General features: G+C 45.1%; 1 long non-coding RNA gene across 1 annotated transcript in view; it reads right to left on the reverse strand.

Moving 5' to 3' along the window:
- Window positions 1–441: 441 nt before the first annotated feature.
- LOC130606498 (uncharacterized) overlaps window positions 442–13,552 on the reverse strand; it is a 51,838-nt gene continuing 38,727 nt past the window's right edge. Inside the window, exon 3 of the long non-coding RNA XR_008973984.1 lies at window positions 442–574. This is a non-coding gene — a long non-coding RNA (uncharacterized LOC130606498). The remainder of the gene's footprint in view (window positions 575–13,552) is intronic.

Below are 13,552 nucleotides of genomic sequence, written 5' to 3' on the forward strand. Positions count from 1 at the left end.
CCGCAGTTTTATGCCTTGGATACCACAATTATTGTACTTGGTTGTAAATATTTGGGCAGACACTGAAATCAACAGGTCATGCCAAAGGTCTGAGCGAGCCTCTAAACCAACCACAACAGATGGAGGGAACTTTCCAAGTACCAACCCCCTGAGCAGATTGCATTTGGACTGGGTCTGCAATTTCCTGACTTCTCATTTATTTTGACAACAGAATTGAAAGTCAACCAACACAGTCAGGTCCACCAATCTTGTAGCTGAACATAACAAGAGGATAACAAGAATGCCCAGAAAGTGAGTAATGAATTTGACAAAAGGGAGATCTTGACCCAAATGTCCTTAAAAAAGAAACTGGTCACCATCTTTATCAGGATCTACATTTCCTTCATAATACCAATACTAATTGAATAGACAAAGTTCAAAATGATTGTGCACCAGTCCACATTCACTGCATGCTAGATACAGCTGAATTTCTCCACTGCCTTCTCCTAAACCTCAGGAGAAGGCTTTGACCAACCCAGCAGGTTCCAGCCCTCTCCATGATTTGGTGAAAACCCTCTGAGACATTTCTGATGGGCTGTATCAGAGACAGAGCAAGAAGCAGGGGAGAGACAGAGTTGGAAGGAACGTAAATAGCACAAACAAAATAAGTGGAAGCTTGTGCAGTGGCGCTCTCCCACCAGCACTTCTCACCCTGGGACCCAGGAGAGCCCTCAGACAGGGACTTTAGGATGTGCTGTACAAGCCTCAGAGGATGAATTAGCAATGAACAGAAGTCTTTCCTCCAAACAGCTCCTTCCTTTCTCACTTGCAGGGATAAAACAGCCTCTGGTAGCACAGCACTGGGAATATACAGCAGACCACCCCCTTCCCTGGCACACAGCCCCCCTCAACCAGCCCCGGCTGCTCCCTCATCGCTCTCCAAGAGATGTTCCCTCAGCATTCCCTTTTGCTGGCTCACTGTTCACTTGCGCTCACCCGGGAAGACAAGGTTTATTATTCTGAATCATTCTTACTGCTGCTGCTCTACTGCAGGCCCCGCTGTGAGCAGCACTAACGTGCCCCTTTCCAGTTTGCACACCACGTGAAAGCAGTTTAAAGGAAATTTAGTCCCATGGAGAGAGCCAGCACTAGGTTGATGCATCTCGCAACCTCTAGTTCATTGAGTTATACACAGCCTTTACACACGGAGATGGATTTGGCTCTCTGACTACATTTGCATTCATCGCTACTGCAAGCCTTGTGATATCTTTAAGGAAAAGCCTGCCCTTCCCCAGCCAGCTTCACATTGCACTTTCAATGAAGGTGTCTGAGGCATTGGAGAACAGCCTATGGATTCATCACGTTTGCACATGTTTGCTGCTGCTGCTGCTGGACATCTCCAGTGGTCCTGCACTGTCATATGGTCGTGCCAGTTTTAAATTTCCTTCCTAAGGCTCCACTTTCAAGCTAGAAGTCTCCTTCTTTATTTAACTTTATTACTTGCTTCTTTCTGTCTCTCTCCAGCTGTGCCTGGTTAAGAATCTCTGCTAACATAAATGGGCACCTTGATATATTTTTGGTGCTATTCCTCTCACTTGGATCTGGAGAAAGTTTGATCGCATGAAGAAAACTCAGTCGAGAAAGTTTTAAATCCCCCTATAGGGAGATTTGCTCTGCTTTTTATAGAGAACTACTGCCTGTCAAGAAGGTATTCCTAGAAGTGGTCGATAAACCAGAGACCCTTGATTCTTTATGCACTAACATAAAAACCCACATTCATTTGTACATCAGCCACTGCATGTGCCTCAGCAAGTACTGGAGGGGTCAGTGATCTGTACCAAATCAGCCATACGGGGTGCTGTGGCATAGCAGAGCCATCAAGAACCAGCCTCCTCTGATCCTCATCCCTCCTTCTTTAGCAAAAGAAAATGGTACCTAAAAGTTCAGTGCCCATCTTTAACACTGTTATAGGAAATTACATTTATGAAGTAAGTCCCTTACCAATAGAAGACCCCTTCTCCACATCCCAAGCAAAGCACTCCAAATTCAATGTTGCCATCTACTTGTCCTCTGGAGAAAACGTGGGAGCAACAGAGCAGTCTATAAAATGAAGCCTGTCCTCCACCCAGGGGGCTCAGCCCCTTCCCAGAACTTCAGCTTCAACTGAACATGAAGGAAAAGAGAGCAGAAGATGAGTCACTCACAAGTTTTTCCTCCTTAAGGCTGTTACAGGCATGATAAGCCTTTTTTTGTTGCTGTTGTTTGTAAGTGCTGCCTAGAGTTTAATAAATGCTCATATGTATTATTAATCTGGAACACTAACTCCAAATCTTGTAATAAAATGACTCAAGCATTTCAAGCCATCTCAGAGGCTTGCAAAATCCTTACAAGTTACTAATTAAGCTACATTGGAACTGTTCAGGAAATTTTACACTCAGGTTTCATCTTCTCTTTAAAAAGGGCAGACTACAAATTTATGCAACATAAAATGGAAGCTAATGAATTTGAAGCATATTCAGTATGGAGCATGCATCTAGTAAGTGGGAATAATAACATTAACAGTGCTTTGAGATAATAGGCTATTTAAATTCATATTTGTGGAAGCCATAGGCTAATTCTCAGTGATCTACAGTTTAGATGCTGTTTTCTTGAGGGTACAATCCAGAATACCTAGGGATACAAATTTTCAAGTGGAAGAAACCTCAAACCATTATCCCAGGTTGTGACACCCAGCAAAGAGGCCCTCAGATAGCACACTGTGCTGGAGATCTTGAGTGTGGAAACATCATATGGATTTGGAGGTTTGCTTTGTGCTAGAGGAGACATCCACCATTTGGTCTCCTTAGGGCTAGGGTTGCCCCTAATCTGCTTAACCAGCAAATAAGAGATGCCCCTGTCCAGGTAGAAACACTCCACCCTGGTAAGAGCCAGTGCCCAGACCGTGCTTAATGGCTGTCACAATCAAATTCTATAAAGTAAATAAATGAACTTATTAACAACACATCTGGCACTTTGGGGCTTTATGTAATGATTTTTTGCATGTTGGAGTATCTGGAGCTCTCACCAGTGGTTACAGCATTCCCCGTCTGCATGACAGGAATCCAGCCCTATTTATTTCCGCAACTGGAAGATGAGTTTTGTAAGGATAAATACTACAACTTAGCAGGGCTTAAGTTCTGGTGTCCAGCCAATTCATAAACCCTTATAAAGCCTCTTCTTTTCCTCCATACATGGCTGAAACAGTACTGGCATGTGATGAAAACAGTGAATCCCTTCCCTAAGCCAGCCAACACAAATCATTTAATTCCTGGTCTGCCAATGGCTGCATTCTAGCATTGTCTCACCAGACCTGGAGCTGAATGAAATTTGGACAGCCATTATTATAGCTGTGCAACACCACATCCTGGCTTTTGATCTCCAGCACTGGCGTAAATCAGGTCCTCAGGGACCAGAAGTCCCTTGGGGTAGCTGTAGCCCACATCAAACACTGCTGGGAAGCATAGATCCAGCCTTTAGTATTTATATCATGTTTCCAGTTGTCTGCAGTGTTACAACGCCAATGATTTATTCATTTATTTGTTTCATCCTTTGCATACAGTTTGTGACACAGAGAGCAAGCAAGATGCAATCATGCTGTAGCTACATGTACTATAGGTTTTTGGGAGCCCTACTATGTGTTTAGCTGGGCAAGTGATGGCCCCCTGGCCTCCAAGAGCACCCAGGAAAGCACTAGCACCACTCCGTAGGTCCACAAGACACAGCAAAAGTTGACATAAGGCAAAGTAAGGAAGGAGTCCCTCTAAAAGCAGCACCCCAGGGCTGGGCAGAGGTGGGAAGGGTAAGAGAGATTCAGACAAGGGAAAGTGGAAAGCACCACAATTAGCTCTGTGATGAAATTCAGGAATTCCCTGGGACTTTTTTCAATGGACTGATGGGAATTGTTAAAACATGAAGTCTTTAAGAAGTTAAGACAAGTCAAGTCTTGCAATGCTCCTGCCCCTTGGACTGCAGTCTAACACTGGAAGAGGAGATTAGCTTAATACATGCATCATTTCACCCTATTTACACCAAAAGGACACCAAGCCTTTTTCTCAGGGCAGAAACAGATCCTATGGACAATGTTCTTTTTCAGAAAGCCTCCCATCAAAGCCCTGCCCAAGAAGCTGTGAGTGTGATGTGCACTTATGCCCCTTCTCCAACCTCTGTCCCTCTCTGGAACCACAGCCTCTGGTCAAGCCCCCGAGCTGCTCGATGCTCCACTATCCCCACTGTGCCTGAGCAGTACGTACACTTGCACAGAGGACCAATGTGGTTACTTGGCCCTGAGTGATGTGTTTGCACTGCGGGAAGCTGGTGAGTCTGAGAGCATGTCTAGAAGTTGTCACGAGTATAGGTTTTAATGAGGGCTGGGGCTCTGTTTGGGTTCAATACTCAATTCATAGCAGCTGGCCATACCTCTCACAGCAGGGGAGGGTATAAAACACTGCCAGAGACTTCTGGGTATCTCAGAGCTCCAGTGGCACTTGCTGGGTGTCTGGTCACTACTCGGATACAGGTGTACAGCATGAGTTACTCCGTGGTACCTGACCCACAGGGAGAGCTGCACACTGCTCCAGGCACATGCTTCACAACACACACATCAGTGCAGTAATTTGCTTACATTGATACTCTTCCTGATGCTGTTCATATAACCTCTAATTCTTTGCAGATGATGGAAAGCTTCTCTATATCCAGAAGGATCAAGCGGTGTCAGGCAGCTTAGCAAAGCTCCTCAGCACAACAGAGGAGACTTATGCAGCTCTAACCTCACGCAGCCCCTCTGGAAGAATGCCAGACAGAGTTTTGTTCTTGCAGTAATCCTCACACCGGCTGCTTACACAAACACGGAATGAACCAACCCAGAGCTTCTCAAAGTTACAGTTTTAAATTGAATTCTTTGGACAAGACCTGAATCATCTCAGTGCTCTTTTGTCTTGTCTTAATTTTAATTCTGATCAATGATTTTTAGAACTAAGATTTACAGCTCTCATACATTCCATCCTCAGTTTCCAGCAGGTCACTGGCTTTGCTCTGGCATCTTTGTTTGTGTTTAGCATCGACTAAACTTTCTCTGTACCCTTCCTCTGGCTCTCTAACCTGGCAATGAACCTTCCTGGGTCATTTGTGGGCAAAATGGGAATGATCATGGACCGCAGGTTGGATATGGGTTGGGCACAGTATTTAGCCTTGAAGTGAAGCCAGGAGCAAAGGTTATTGCTGTGATAGTAGCAAGTCAGAATAAAAATAGGCCACACTTAATTCTACCAATTTATGTGCTATACTGTGGATAAATGTATAAAGCTTGACCAAGTCAAGGGGCTCTTTATCCAAGGCAGGAACTCTGTTACAATTAAAAGCCCTTACGCACTTAATGAAGAATTCACCAACGTAACTTCCACAAGCATCCCCAAGATATTGCTGTGCCAGTGATCAATTAGCATTGTTATTGCCATGGTGCAATAATCTTCTTTATTAGTTTTCTGTTTAAAATTCAAATGAGGAGATGAGGTGTATTAGATAATGCACACACTCAGACAAGGAACAAATACGTTGCTTGTGCGCAAAACATGTATCAGAAAGTACAAGCAGTCTTTGAGCAGATGTGTTAATGGACACAGACCCTGTGCTGTAACCAATTACTTCGTCATTAATAAGGAAAACCAAGTTACACATCCCAGTAATGTAAAAGGGAGAACAGAAAGTTCATTAAAGATAAGCCTGAGATGGAGCAGCAGCACTTTTACCTACTTTTCTGGGTGCCCACCACAGCACAGTATTCTCTTGCAGTACCAAACCTCGCACATCCTCTATCAGCCTTCCCATGGGAACATCACCCCTCTGATTGAAGCTTTCAAAGACTTCTTTCATGTGGTGACTGGAAGGCTGCGAAAACCTGGTGCTTTTCCTCTCCCTCCAGAAAGTCTGAAAAATGGAAGTAATAAGCTCAGAAAAAGGGTCTTTCCAAGCTACCCAGCACTCTGCTCACGCTGGGCACCTGGGGACGACATAAGGGACAAAACTGGTTTCCACAAAATTTGGAGGATGCTGGACAGCATCTTTCTATCACCTGTCCTGCACTGTGCATGACCACAGTGCCGGCAACAGCAGGGAGTTGAATATGATGCAGCAGCCACCTCTGTCTCCTCTGAATTGAGGACAGCTTATGATGAGCAGAACCAAGTTGTCATGAGCAAACAACCTTCAGATTTTGACTGAACAGCACCAGTGCTGGCCCTAGAGCATTTCATTGCTGAAATTTCTGTGCAAAACCCTGACACTGACAACAAGCTGACGGATGAACATCTTGAAGCTTGTCCTAGCTCTGAGGAAAGCAATAAATTAATGATGTAGGAAACCCCCAAGCCCCTGAGTGCTTTAAAAGCAAATAGTGAAATTTAAAATCAATGGAAAGCCTGGCAGAAAGGCAGCACAGGGGCTGGTGTGCAGAAGGGACGTGCAGCTATTGTTCAGCTGGGGTAAGCTGCCAGCATGCTGGATCCTATAAGCCAATTTTACTTAATAATCCTACTAATATGGAATGACACTGGTTGTAATCCTTCAGTGATTACAGCGTGGACCAATGCCTCGGCATCTCTGGGAGGATTTAAGAGAGTACAGCATCTGGAAAGCTATAGCCAGACTTTTCCTGTCAATTGGAAGGGAAGAGAATATCAAGGCACAGAGGAGAAGAAGCTGCTGCATTCTCGTCCATATTTCTATCTGGAGATATAAAAGAGGGCAAAGTTGGAGATTCCTCACTGTGCTATCTGCCAAATGCTTCTGCAAAGTAGAGGCCAAAACCAGAGAAGGAGTAAAAGGGGGATATGCACAACAGCATACAGCAAGCAGAGAGCGTGGCACAGCATGGGAGAAGTATTTGAAGAAAACTAGTCCAGAAAAATCAGGGACCACATTTGTGGTTCAATAAATAACAAAGAGAGAAGACAATATTTGCAGTCAGGGTGGTTGTGAACAGAGCACTTTAACTCTCTCTGCTTCCACAAAGTCGCCCCAAGAGAAGAGCCACTGGTGAGCAAAAGGAACCTATTGAAAGGGCTTCCTCATGATCTATCTTGTCTCCCTGGGGATACAGAATCATAGAATGGTTGGGATTGGAAGGATCATCTAGTCCAAGCCCCTTGCAGTGAGTAGTGACTTCTTCAACTTAGACCAGGTTGCTCAGATCCCCATTCAACCTGACCTTGAGCATTACCAGAGGTAGGGCATTTACCACCTCTCTGGGCAACCTGTTCCAGTGTTCCAACACCCTCATCCTAAAAAAAATTTCTTCCTTATATCTCACTTGAATTTCCCCTTTTTTAGTTTCAAACCATTAACCCTTGTCCTGTTGCAACAGGCCCTGCTAAAATATTTGTCCCACCTTTCTTACAAGCACACCTTAAGTACTGAAAAACCACAGCAAGGTCTCCCCAGAGCTTTATCTTCTCTAGGCTAAACAATTCCAAGGATCTCTCAAGCACCATTTCAGGATCTCTTGTCCACACTGCAGAGTTTGCCTTACCACCAGATGCCCGACAGCTTTCACTGAAGAAGACTTCAGATAACATCATATCCCAGAGAAATCCACATCCTGCTGCGCAAGGAAACACCAGGCAAAACCCAGCTTATCTGTAAATTGCTACCAAGAGTTTAAATTACTGCTAATTCATTTGAACTGTCACTTGTACAATATTTTCAATGACTGTCGCCAGCCTGGGAAGTGAGAAACTGGAGCACAGTGAGGAGGTTTCACAGGCTAGTGAATCACTGCGGGGGGTGTTAGTAAATTATCAGCTGTATATTCAGAACAGCTGGAACAACTCCAAGAGCCGAGGACAGATGCAAAATTGTTGGAAGGATTGATTCAACATCCTCACCAGCAGCCTCGTGGAAGCAATGCGGGCCAGGAGGCCTGAGGAACAGCTGGCCAGAGTGGACTTGCTGAATTATTATGACAAAATTAGATGAAAAGCACAGAGGAAATGACTGCAGCCCCTTACAGCAAGGCAAGAGGCTTTCCATGCAGGACCAGCTGGAGGACTCAAAGAGATCGCTCTCTCCCAACAGTAATCACTAGATTAGTCAAATTCAGCCGGTGAAAATGTTTCATTATGAACAGATGGAAGTTCAGAGTTTAACTCCCTGCTTTGTGTGAGGGTATTCAAAGCGGCTGGTAATCCCTCTGGCTCAGTGGAGAAGAGATCCAGACAACAGAGTGCTGGGATGGTGGGGAGCTGGCTACAGCTGGGAGCTGCCCAAAGCTCAAGGCAGCTGCAAGAGGGGCAAAACTGAGGCAAAAGCTTTACACCACCACCAATAAAAGTGCCTACATTGCTTTTCCCAGGTGAATTGCCTCCAATTCTTCTCTTTAGCAGTATTTTCTCTTCTTGCTCCAGCTGGCCATTCCCACAGGTGACACATGTCCTAGCTGGCTGACACCACTTGCCTAAGCTGCTGGCATGCCAAGGTGGTCTTCTGAAGGCAGAACATCAAAGAAGGGTGGCTGTCTTTTGGACTTTTATCTTTCATGAGACTCAAGACGGGGGGGAAATGTCTTCAAAGTAAGTTCAAACAAAAGGCAAGGGGTAGTGCAGAGCCATCTTTGCTGAGGGTGAGTGCACAATGCTGCACCCCTGGAAATGCCAAAATGATCAAGCTGATGGCTCTCCACACCCTGCATCTTAGTTCTAAAGCAGCACTTCTTCACAAGGCAGCAGCCTCCTAGATTAAAGTTAGAGTAAAAAGTGAAAATCAGAGAAAAATCTTCCTATGCCTCAGATGATTAGAGGATGTTGCATAGCTTGAATCACAAGGGTTTACATTTACATCACAATCTGTTTGTAAGGAGCCTTGTAACTGTTCACTTGTTTTTTGAATATTACGACGCACTTGGTATAAAATGCCTCTTGGGCAGGATCAGGTTTTTTCCAGACATAGTTGTGTTGTACCTCTGAAGGCACCCAAGGCTGCGGAAGCAGCAATGTGCCCTGGAGAGGCACCCAATAGGCTGGTAGGATGCTGCTCGAAACCTAAAGCAAACCCAGAGATGCCTGTCTGCTGAGAAATGAATATTGCCCCTTATGAAAATCACTTGAAATTTCTTCTCTTTCAGTAAATGAACATGTTCCTGGCAATATGAAGCATTTCATCTCATATGACCTCTTTCTCCATGTTCTTCACTTTGTGAGCTGTCCCTCATCATTCAGCATTTCTCCTAATATAGACTCTCTCCCCCCATCACCAGTACTCTGGGATGAATCATAAGTCATATTTGCAATTGTGAACCCACATGCCAACCTACATCTGGAGAGATGACTCTTTTCAATAGCCTTAAATCTGCAGCTCACTTTGTCAGGATGAAGTTTTACAGGTTGTTTTCCCTTTCTCTGAACAAAGAAGCTTTGAAAGAACCAGTGTTCAGAAATGCTGCCTTGTTCATTCTTCCCGTGTAGGCAGTTTCCATGAACTTTGCTTATCCTCATATTATATTGATAAGGAGACCAGGAATGACTGAGCAATAGCAACTTTATGAGTTTCTTGCAACAAATTTGGAATTAACTCAAAAACTGAGGAAATTTCTGCAAGGAGAAAGAAGAAAAGTAAACTGTAGCAACCACAGATTGAATCTTTTTGAACATCTAACCAGAACCATGCATGATAAGAAGTTCTGGAAACATGCTTGTTCTGTCATAGACCTCTGTATTCACAGTTCAAAGACTTCAGCTGAAGGAAAACCCCACTTTCAGCCTAACTGAAGCATTTTCATAGCTTGGACCACAGCAGGGAAAGGGCAGCTCCAGGACCTCCTCCCACCTGCTAGGTATTTGGTAAAATCCCAAGTGAACTTGAACAACACCCAGAGGAGGTGGCAAACGTCACAGGTATGAGGATGTAATGACCACATTTTGGTTAATGACTGTGTTTCGGTTAACTGAATTGTACTCATCCAGAAGCATAAGTCATCTTGGGGACAGTGTCTATGAGCCATAATGGCTGTGGTATTCTCAGCAGACTGCATAGAGGGAAACACACACTAACTAACAGACCACTAATTTCAAACCTTTCTAAAACCACTGGTTAATGTTTGCAAATGGGAGCGCTAATGGCAATGCGGGAAGGGGCAGCTTCCAGAAACATCCCCAGTGACATCCCCATGTGTGACTCACAGCGTGCTGGTCCCCCTGTTGCTCAAGCAGTTCTAAAAGTGCTGGTGCCTCTCACTGCTTCTTTCCCTTTTCCTTGTCTGACTGAGAAAGGGAAATGATTTGCATTGAGAGATATGTCTTCTGCTCTTCCACTCTGCAACCTTAGACCTGATCCTCTGCCAAATCAGTTTGTATAATTGTATACATAAAAATACAGACCAAATGCAACACTGCTGCAAAAAAAAAACCCAAGCAAAATCATTCAAAATCATTGAGCAAAATAAGAAACAATGCAGAGCCCGGCTTGAAAAGCAGAAAGCTCTGGAGAACCCTTCGCTGTGTGATGCCACTAGGACAACAGGTCCCCCTTAGCCCGAAGGAGCTGCCACATTTTAGCCCTGTAAGATACAAATCTGCTTTTTTTTTTGTCTTGACTGAAACAACTTAAAAGCTCTCAACAGCTTTAAAGCTTTTAAGAGAAAGAAACCTGGGAAGCTATTCACTGCAAAGCACAGATGTTCCTGGCCCATTGAACAGTACACAAGCTATTCCTGCCGCAGCCCTCAGTGTCACCCACCTACGGGGACACATGCCATGGCCCAGTCAAGGATTTCTGGGGATAAGTGTATTGATGACAAATGTATAAATGCAAAGTGCACTAGAATGCTGTGGAGGAGCTCTGAGGTGGCTGCTCCACCTCCAGGCAGCTGGTACTGGGGAACACTTGGATACCGAAAGGGAAAATATGCTCAGGAAAACAGACAATAACTCATTTACTTCATTAATTCATTAGAAAATATTCATTATAATAATGTGCTTCAGAGGCACCGCCCATCCCTGCCCTCCTGCCCCTGCATCCACAAAGGGCAAACCTAGTTTTAGCATGCTTTTATACTCCAAGCCAGCACAAAGAGGAGTCAAAGCTAAATCCCCTCTCTGGGGATTTCCACCGGACGTGTACATCAGCTGCTTTGGATGAGGGGGATACAGATGTGCAGACATACACATTCTTGGCAGGGGGGGGGGTTAATCATCCCAAAAGATGGTTTTTGCGCACATACTGTATTCTTGGCATTGTTTCTGCCTTTTAAGTATTCCCCTAGAGCTCTTCTAAACAATGAATTTTGCACCTTCCCTCCCCAAAGATGATGTGCTTTTATACCTGAAAACATTTAAGTGGGATTTTTGACTTGGCATCTTTGTTCGCATTGTTAAGCAGATCAAGCTACAGTACTTTGGAGAAAAAAAGAGAAGAGAAACAACGTTGTTTTGTCTGGTAACATGATTGATAGACAAGTTTCAATTATTGTATCTTTAACTAACTGGGAAGCGCTTAGAAAGAGACAGGCTGCTGAAAGATGGGTTACTTCCCAGCTCAGCGCAGTTCCCACGGAAAAAGTATACAAGGATGCTCTCTGGTGGCAGCTGTAAGGCAGGGCTCTGCTCTGCCCACAGCGCTTTCAGTTCTTTTTATGGACTAAGTGACAGGGTGAAACCTTGTTGTTAAAATACTAAATATCTATATATAAATAAAATAATCACTAATTGGCTTGATTTATTTTGCTTTAAAAAATATTATCTCTGGAGGTGCTTTCATTATCCTCAAGTGCATGGGCAACTGAAGGGTTTGGTTTTACACTTTCTAAAGAAACCATGCGCTTTACCTGGGGCCCTGCTGGGGACAGGGATGTCGTGTGCTCCTGGCAGAGGACACTTAGACCCAACAAGGGCACAGCACACGCCTCACCAGGCCCAGAACCTTTTTGCGGGACAAGTGGTTTGTGTCACTTTGATTCCCGTGCTTAAGGCTCCAAAATGACCCAAATTCATGCCTGGAAAAGGAGGTCAGCGATGGAAGTTAAAGTGATGTTTAGAAGGGCCAGCAGGTTCCCACAGCTGAGGTTTGCTCTGACAGCAGAGTGCAAAAACACAAGCATGAACCCCAGTTTACTGACAATGATTAATTGTTGCCTGGGTATGAACACACTTTTGATGCTGCTTCAGTGCTGTCATCAGTATCTTTTCTGTTGATTTTTCTGAATATCTTCCACATCAGCCCATTTGCTTCCCTGTCCTGGTGAGGAGCTCTTCTGCCTATGACAGTCCCTGGGGAGATGCTTCAGAGCAGATCGGCAAGACCCTGCCCTGGAGAGTATCCTCAGGAAATAACCTCCATTAGGCAAAGACTGGCATCTGCTAAACCTCTTCCCCTTCCCTCACCAACCTTAACCCCCGACTAAGCAGAATTGCAGGATCTCCATGCCCTCACACCTGTCCTTCACATGCAGGCGAGCCTACTACAGGTATGCATTAGAGACAGAAAGCATCTTAATCATCCACTCTGCTGAAAACACATTTGCAGGGCTTTAATTGATTAACAGACAGTCCTTGCCAGCAAATGAGCGTTTGGCTCCAGGGAGCTCTTGCTTCCTTGTTTTTAAACAGTGCAAAGTGGGAAAATGGAAGGAATAAGCAATGAAAGCTCTAGGGACCAGCAAGATGGGAGGGTTGGTGGGAGGAAGGCAGAGCTGCTCCATGTGCTGACCTTATTACTGCATGGGAAATGGAGGTCAAGTGGTAGCAGAGCAAAACACTGCAGGGAACAAGGAGGAATTAAACAATTTGAAACCCCAGATCCTAAGCTCAACTTCAAGCCATGGGGGCCAATAGTAGTAACACTCTGAGGAACTTTAAAGTAGCTAAGGCAGCGCTAAAATTGCCTAAACCCCACTGATGTGTTCATCTCTGGTGACACAGAAGGAACAAGTGATACCCCATGTCAGCCAGGCACAGCTTTGCACACCATTTACCAGCACTGCTTCAACCAGGATGTATGTGCCTGTGGCCTGGGAGAGAGCAGGGCCACACACCAGCTTCTCATCCCTTCTTCCAACCATCCTTGGTCCAGGAGGGTTGGCCTGATTTTAAAACCCCTTGTAAACCTGAGAAAGGCAGAGTTCATGGGGAAAATGGCTACAGCCGATTGGACAGAACACCAGTGGCAGGTACCACCATCAGTGAATAGAGTCCATTGATGAACTATTGGTCCTCTGATGGACCTGGCTCTGCTGCAGGCCCCTAATCATCACGATAGCAGCTGCTTGGAGAAAAGCAGGACTGCCGGTCCCCTGATGAAGCTGGTGTGCAGGGAGATGTTCACGGGCCTCACTACACCCCAAAATCCCTGTAATTAAACTAATGCAATTAAAAGCTGGCGCAAAACCTGAGTGTCCCTGGCAGTGCAGGCAGCCAGGTGCATGCCCTCACCACGCTCTGCCTGGGGCAGGCTTTGCTGCAGAGTCGTTGTCGCCCCACTGCGCCCTGGGTCCCACACTGAGGCTGAGCCGTTCCCAAGCAGCTCCAGGAGAGGACAGCCTCTCTGTAACCAG

Source organism: Pezoporus wallicus, unplaced genomic scaffold (assembly GCF_028554395.1).
Source record: "Pezoporus wallicus isolate ANWC-B61680 ecotype Strahan unplaced genomic scaffold, APGP_CSIRO_Pwel_v1 contig_7073, whole genome shotgun sequence".
In the NCBI taxonomy this organism is placed as follows: domain Eukaryota; kingdom Metazoa; phylum Chordata; class Aves; order Psittaciformes; family Psittacidae; genus Pezoporus; species Pezoporus wallicus.